The 8,695-nt window shown below is 41.3% G+C and overlaps 1 pseudogene; it reads right to left on the bottom strand.

Annotated features, from left to right (window-relative positions):
* Window positions 1-1,907: 1,907 nt before the first annotated feature.
* LOC138086578 (heterogeneous nuclear ribonucleoproteins A2/B1 pseudogene) lies at window positions 1,908-2,927 on the bottom strand (annotated as a pseudogene).
* Window positions 2,928-8,695: the final 5,768 nt, after the last annotated feature.

The following is an 8,695-nucleotide window of genomic DNA, read 5'->3' as shown; positions in this document are numbered from 1 at the left end:
CCATTGACATCTGTTTGCTTGGGGGAAGGGCCCACTGTGGCGCCAACCAATGACTGAGCAGGACCACTAATGGCCCCACCTTAACCGTTGCTTGGTAACAGGGTGGGGCAAGTAATGGCTCTGAGCAGCAGCTGCAGGCTAAGGGCTGCACTCAGCGGGCTCTAATACAGTCTTGAATGGAGGAGGACCTCTCCCCATCCCCATGGCCTCTGTGACCTACTGGCAGCAGCAATCTGCATGGGTTGCAGGCCAGGGGACATGGCCCCTACTGTGTGGGAGGACCAAGGAACCTGAGGGCCAGCTGGGTCCTGGGTGACTGGCTCCTTCAGTATGACGGCTGGACAGCAGTCTGGGGACTTGGCCCTGAGGAAGCTGCCAGCAGAGATCTTCCTCTTCAGCCTGGCCTGGGTACTGGTAGGAGGATCCAGACTGGGTGCTGGACAAAGGTTCTTGGGCAGGGTAACAGGCCCCTGCAGGGAACCCCACCTCTTAGCCACGACATGGACCTCGGAGGGTGAAAGCTGTGACTTGGGAACTTATCCTTTCTTGTCAGAACAGAGAATAACATTTGTTTTGTGGCAATTTACAAGAACCCCTGGAGAAGGGAATGTCTACCCACTCCAGTATTCTTACCTGGAGAATTCCATGGATAGAAGAGCCTGGTAGGCTACAGTCCATGGAGTCGCAAAGAGTCAGACACGACTAAGTGACTAACACTTTCACTTTAAGAGAAAATCATTACCTGAATGTGACCCTGATGTTAAGATCTGACAACAAGAAGTTTGCAACAACTTACCACGCCCCTCCCTCACCTTTTCTAGAAAAGGGCTTTGCTGAAAACTTTCAGGGAGTTTGGGGGGTTAAGGCATGAGCCACGCATCTCCTTGCATGCCTCTGCAATCAATCTCTCTGCTACAAACTCCCACATTTTGGTATTATTTGGCCTCACTGTGCTTACAGCGCATGGACTTGTGGTCAGTACAGTTAGCACTGTTGTTGATATCTAGAAAAGATATTCAGAGAGTAATCTTAAGAATTCTCATCACACACACAAAACTCTTTTTTTCTTTATCTTTTTAATACTATTTGAGATGATAGATGTTAAATAATATTGTGGTAATCACTGCATGATACAGATGTCATACCATTATGCTACACATTTTCAAAATATATAGTACTCTATGTCAACATCTCTTGAAAGTAGGAAAAATATTACAAGGTAAAAATTTAAAGTACAAAAATCTATAAATGAAAGCAGACAAACTATAATTGTTTTTCTTTTAGAATTATTTTACTAAATAAAAAAATCTACAACTGCTTCTATACTCTAAAATTTAATGAATAACATTATTTCTTATTACAACATACTTCTGGCTAATAGCTTTTCAAAACTTGAGTAAAATCTTTAAAAAGTTTTCTCATGTCACCTGAAACTTGCAAAGTTAATGTTATCAAAGAAGGAATGCTTCTACAATCTCACAAAGACCACGACAACAAAGAAACAGGAAGAAGTTGAGAAACTGTCTCCAAGGCATTTTTTTCTTGGTAGAAAGCCTTCTAAGTTCAAATATAATTTCATTATATGATATAGAATTATTTTCTTTTACCCCTCCAGGAAAAGGACAAGTAACTTGTCTTTTACTAAAAAAAAAAAAAAATCTATTTCATCAAAGTTTTCAAATTCACTTGCATAAAATTCACAAGTGTCTTTTTATACAGCCTTCCAATCCACCGACAGAAAGGCTCTCTGGACCTGTTCTGTTGTCTTCTGCCACATCACTATCTATTTATTCATGACTGAGATAAGAGTTTCCTTAATATCCTTAATTCAAAAGCCTGAAAGTGTATATCTGGGCTCTCATCCTCTGCTATTTAGACAGTGAAGCCCAGGGCAAACAGGAAGAAGCTCAATATCCACTTCTCTCTCCATAACCCCCACGTCCTCCACTGCCTCCTGGGCCATAATTTCCTCCACAGTATGGGGCTGCCTTGTTCCTGCCAACGCCAAAGTTTCCACTTCTCATTGGACCATAGTTAGAAGGTTGCTGGTCATAATTTCCAAAATTGTCATAACCACCTCCAGAGAACCCACCACAGTTGCCAAACCCAGAGCCTCCGCCACCATATTCTCCACCTCCCCCTCCATAACAAGGGTAACCTCCAAAATTCCCACCTCCAGGTCCTCCTCCATACCCATGACAGCCATCCCTAGATCTGGGGCCATCTCCATATCCATCAGCTTCTCCTCTAAATTTAGTTCCTGGCCCTCGTCCAAAATTTCCACCCCCACTACAAGAAACACTAAAATCAAAAGGGTCTCCTTTTCTACTTCTAGAACCTTGGACTTGCTGCATTTCCCATATTGACAAAGCCTTCCTGACTTCTGCATGATGACCATTGATGGCATGGCATTTCTGCAACACTATCTTATCCACGGGATCATAGTCATCAAAAGTCACAAATCCAAAGCCTCTTTTCTTGCCTGACTGCCTATCAGTGATGATCTCAATGGCATCGATTTTTCCATATTTCTCAAAGTATTCTCTAAGATGATGCTCCTCGGTATCCTTAATTCCACCAACGAACAGCTTCTTCAGGGCCCAGTGGGCCCCTCGCTGCCCAGATGCCTCTCTTGGGACAGCACGTCTGGGTTCAAGCACTCTGCCGTCGATGGAATGGGGTCTGGCCGCCATGGCAGCATCCACCTCGGTCATGGATGAAAAGGTGACAAAACCACATCCTCTTGATCTTTGACTGGCAAAGTCCCTCAGGACCACACAGTCTGTGAGTTCTCCCCACTGCTGGTAGTACTTCCTCAGACTTTCTTCTGTGGTTTGAAAGCTCAAGCCGCCAATGAAAAGTTTACGGATTTGTTCGGCCTCTTTCTTTTGCCTTCTCATAGGAACAGATTTCCAGGTTTTCTCCATCACGGAGTCGGTTGCTTCAGCCTGATTTCCCATAGCTGAGGGAGATGAGAGAGATCTCAGGGATGAATGCAGACCAGACATGTCCTGACTCTGCGGTGAGAACCTCTGCTACCCCAGGAAAATGCCTCTAGGAGCACCTCCACGGGGACCCAGCAATGCTGCTATGGCCTCTAGGCACGTTTCCGCCTTCCTGCAAAACACCATTTCCATGAGTGACCTTTCCAGACCCAGTCATCAAATTAACAACGCATTTTCTCTATTAGTTTCCAATTTTGAAATGTATGTTTTATCAGCTCTTTTTTTGTGTTGATTTTCTCACTAAGTTGGATATTCAGTGGTTTACAATTAGTCACTGTTCACTTAGTCACTTTGCTCTTAGAAGGAGCTCGAATATATTTTTTTGAAAGAAACTATTCAAACTCCCAAAAACACTCTCTAAAGTTTTCTCAGAAAATCAACTTCAGTTGTACAATGATATCACCTTTATTGTTATCAATCAACTCTCAGTAGGATTTCAACTCCTTTCTCTGTTAATCCATGTAAGAATCTGATCATCACAGTCTACTTAAAATGTAAACCTAATCAGGGTATCCTTTCTTTTACACTTAACACTTCTTTCCTCAGAAGGTATTTTTAAAGGAGAAAATACAAATATCATTTCATTTCTGTAGTCCCGCCATAATTATTAATATTACCCCTCTCAACATCTAAGATGCCACAGTTTGGAGGAAAAAGGCACTTGAACCTCCCATTTACAGAGCATCTATTATATGCCAAGTTGTGGACTAAAATCCACGATTCAAAATTTCACTTAACAAAATCATTGCCCCAGTTTATTTGAATCTTGATGCAAGAAAGGGGATCATAGACGAAAGAATGTTTACTACAGCGTTAGGTACAGTAAAGTGCTGTGATAATAAGGACAACACAGTAACAGAAAGAGAAAGATGAAGATGTGGGAGAAGAGAAATAAGAAAGAAAAATATTAATGACAAGTATTAATGATGAAGAGATTGGGAAGGGTCAAATTGATGATATGTGAAGCAGAGAAGTGAAGTTTTGAAGAGAAAAAGACCAAATACCTTGTGGGTAAAACATTTTTTTCAGGGAGAACTATTTAAACAGAGCCTAGGCAAACACTACATCTACCTCATACAGAAAGATTTTACAAAAGACAAAAGTAGACAGACACTCTCTTGCCATCACTCACCAGAAGAGGCCAACTTGGAAATCTGGTCAGTGCAGGTTCCTCCAGTTCTAGGAGTTGTCCTCTGACCACTCTTGAGATGCAGTCAGGCTCTGGGTCCCTGGAAAGTCCACTGGCTTCTGCCTCTGACTCTTCTTTTATAGGGGAAGAGAGTGGATAACCAAATCAGTAGACAACCCAATCAGCAGACAACCCAATCCAGAGGACATGGTCTCTCTCAAATCCAAGGTATTGGAGAGATTCCTAAATCTGTACTCACAAACACAAGAATTTGAGGCTACTGACACCATCGGATACTATTGTACATGAAAAACCTCAGGGCCCAGACAAATACCACTGCCACTTCATAATGATCTTGTTTTTTAAAAATTAGCTTATTATCCCCAAGAAAACTTCATACACATAAATACACAAAACTTTTAATCTCTCTTTTTTTTACCTTTTCACTTGGTGCTTTTTATTCACTGTATTTTTTAATTTACTGTATTTTAATATAAATGTATTTATTTTAATTGGAGGTTAATTACTTTACAATATTGTACTGGTTTTGCCATACATCAACATGAATCCACCACAGGTATACATGTGTTCCCCATCCTGAACCCCTCTCCCTCCTCCTTCCCCGTACCATCCCTCTAGGTCGTCCCAGTGCACAAGCCCCAAGGATCCTGTATCATGCATCAAACCTGGACTGGCAATTTGTTTCATATATGATATTATACATGATTCCATGCCATTCTCCCAAATCATCCCACCCTCTCCTTCTCCCACAGAGTCCAAAAAACTGTTCTATGCATCTATGTCTCTTTTGCTGTCTCACATACAGGGTTATCGTTACCATCTTTCTAAATTTCATATATATGTGTTAGTATACTGTATTGGTGTTTTTCTTTCTGGCTTACTTCACTCTGTATAATAGGCTCCAGTTTCATCCACCTCATTAGAACTGATTTAAATGTGTTCTTGAGGTACTATTTCACGCCAGTCAGAATGGCTGCGATCCAAAAGTCTATAAGCAATAAATGCTGGAGAGGCTGTGGAGAAAAGGGAACTCTCTTACACTGTTGGTGGAAATGCAAACTAGTACAGCCACTGTGGAGAACAGGGTGGAGATTCCTTTAAAAACTGGAAATAGAACTGTCTTAATCTTTCTTAATACTAACACCAAAGAGTATAACTTCCAATTAGGTGACATCTTGTCTTAAGGGCTACTGTTTCCTAAATTAAAGAGATTTTACAAAAGGCAAAAGTAGACACACAAACACTCTCTTGCCTTCAATATGGATTCCACACTCGCCAGAAGAGGCTAGCTTGGAAATCTGGTCAGTACAAGATCCTCTATCTTCTAAGAGCTGTCCTCCGACCACTCCTGAGATGCAGACATCTTGTGACTTGCTGAAAAGTCCACTGACTTCTGCCTCTGATTCTCCTTTTATAGGGGAAGAGAGTGGACAGTCTAATGAGTGGACAATCCAATCCAGAGGACACTCTCTCAGGAGGAAAGCACGGGAGAGATTCCTAAATCTGTACCCACAAACATAAGAATTCGAGGTTACTGACTCCATCAGATACTATTGTAGAAATACAAAAAACCTCGAATAGCGAAAACAATCTTGAGAAAGAAGAATGGAACAGGAGGAATCAACCTGCCTGACTTCAAGCTCTACTACAAAGCCACAGTCATCAAGACAGTATGGTACTGGCACAAAGACAGAAATATAGATCAATGGAACAAAATAGAAAGCCCAGAGATAAATCCACACATCTATGGACAACTTATCTTTGACAAAGGAGGCAAGAATATACATTGGAGAAAAGACAATCTCTTTAACAAGTGGTGCTGGGAAAACTGGTCAACCACTTGTAAAAGAATGAAACTAGAACACTTTCTAACACCATACACAAAAATAAACTCAAAATGGATTAAAGATCTAAACATAAGACCAGAAACTATAAAAACTCTTAGAGGAGAACATAGGCAAAACACTCTCCGACATAAATCACAACAGGATCCTCTATGACCCACCTCCCAGAATATTGGAAATAAAAGCAAAAATAAACAAATGGGACCTAATTAAAATTAAAAGCTTCTGTACAGCAAAGGAAACTATAAGCAAGGTGAAAAGACAGCCTTCTGAATGGGAGAAAATAATAGCAAATGAAGCAACTGACAAACAACTAATCACAAAAATATACAAGCAACTCTTGCAGCTCAATACCAGAAAAATAAATGACCCAATCAAAAAATGGGCCAAAGAACTAAACAGACATTCCTCCAAAGAAGACATACAGATGGCTAACAAACACATGAAAAGATGCTCAACATCACTCATTATCAGAGAAATGCAAATCAAAACCACAGTGAGGTACCATTTCACGCAGTCAGAATGGCTGCGATCCAAAAGTCTACAAGCAATAAATGCTGGAGAGGGTGTGGAGGATAGGGAACCCTCTTACACTGTTGGTGGGAATGCAAACTAGTACAGCCACTTTGGAGAACAGTGTGGAGATTCCTTTAAAAACTGGAAATAGAATTACCTTATGACCCAGCAATCCCACTGCGGGGCATACACACTGAGGAAATCAGAATTGAAAGAGACATATGTACCCCAATGTTCATCGCAGCACTGTTTATAATAGCCAGGACATGAAAGCAACCTAGATGTCCATCAGCAGATGAGTGGATAAGAAAGCTGTGGTACATATACACAATGGAGTATTACTCAACCATTAAAACGAATACATCTGAATCAGTTCTAATGAGGTGGATTAAACTGGAGCCTATTATACAGAGTGAAGTAAGCCAGAAAGAAAAACACCAATACAGTATACTAACACATATATATGGAATTTAGAAAGATGGTAATGATAACCCTGTATGCGAGACAGCAAAAGAGACACAGATGTATAGAACAATCTTTTGGACTCTGTGGGAGAGAGGGTGGGATGATTTGGGAGAATGGCATGGAAACATGTATAATATCATATAAGAAATGAATCGCCAGTCCAGGTTCGATGCAGGATCCTTGGGGCTGGTGCACTGGGATGACCCGGAGAGATGGTACAGGGAGGGAGGTGGGAGGGGGGTTCAGGATGGGGAACACGTGGCGTATTCATGTTGTTGTGTGGCAGAACCAATACAATATTGTAAAGTAATTAGCCTCCAATTAAAATAAATAAATAATTTTTTAAAAAAGGAAAAAGAAAAAACCCAATACGTTTGGAGGGGTGGTATTTGTAGTCTCTACCAACATGTAATGTTTTTCTTTTACTCAGTTGGTAGCCAATATTTTATGTGAATAACCTTTAAAAAGGCATTTTTATACCATATTTCCTTCACAGTAAGGTGTGTGTGTGTGTGTGTGTGTGTGTGTGTGTGTTCAGTTGCTCAATCTTGTCGAACTCTTTGCGATCCTATGGACAAGTGACAGACTTTATTTTCTTGGACTCCAAAATCACTGAAGATGGTGACTGCAGCCATGAAGTTAAAAGACACTTGCTCCTTGGAAGAAAAGCTATGGAAAAGCCTACATAGCATATTAAAAAGCAGAGACATTACTTTGCGGACAAAGGTCCATATAGTCATAGCGACGGTTTTTTTCCAGTAGTCATGTATGTATGTAAGAGCTGGACCATAAAGAAGGCTGAAGGCTGAAGAATTGATGCTTTTGAACTGTGGTGTTGGAGAAGACTCTTAAGGGTCCCTTGGACTGCAAAGAGATCAAATCAGTCCATCCTAAAGGAAATCAATCCTGACTATTCATTGGAAGGACTGATGCTGAAGCTAAAGCTCCAGTACTTTGGCCACTGATGATGAAGAGCTGAATCCTCAGAAAAGACCATGATGCTGGGAAAGATTGAAGGTGGGAGGAGAAGGGGACGACAGAGGACGAGGTGGTTGGATGGCATCACTAGCTCAATGGACATGAGTTTGAGCAAGTTCTGGGAGATGGTGATGGACAGAGAAGCCTGGCATGCTGCAGTCCATGGAGTCACAAAGAGTCGGACACAACTGAGCAACTAAACAACAATGGACCATAGCCTACCAGGATCCTCTCTGTCCATGGGATTTCCCAGGCAAAATACTGGAGTGAGTTGCCATTTCCTACACCAGGGGATCTCCCTGAACCAAGGATCAAACTCGAGTTTCTGTATTGGTAGATGAATGAGTCACCTCATTCATTGGAGTCACCTGAGAAGCCCCCACAGTAAGGTAATGTTCTTAAATAAGTTGATGGATTCACAAAATGACTCTCTGCAGCTGCTCTGGTGAATTGGGTAGATTGGTGTTTGTTACAGGACATTTCAGGCACAGTGTTCTTTCAGGGAAAAGAAGGTCTCCTCTGTTGCTGAGGCAGCTCGTGAGTTATAAAGCAGACCTGGAGCCCTGGTGCTTCCAAAGCTATAATGAAGTGCAGAGAGCAACTTCCATTCTTGTATTTGTAGATTTTATCCCAAGGGGAAGAAAACATTACAATATCGGTAGACATTGCAAATACCTACCCAGGCACAAATGTTTGTTGTTTTTTTTTAATCTATGACAGTATCTGATGGTGTTAAT

Source organism: Capricornis sumatraensis, chromosome 9 (assembly GCF_032405125.1).
Source record: "Capricornis sumatraensis isolate serow.1 chromosome 9, serow.2, whole genome shotgun sequence".
NCBI classification, from domain to species: Eukaryota; Metazoa; Chordata; class Mammalia; order Artiodactyla; family Bovidae; genus Capricornis; species Capricornis sumatraensis.
Note: the sequence above shows the minus strand (reverse complement) of the source record. Positions and strands in the feature narration are given on the sequence as shown.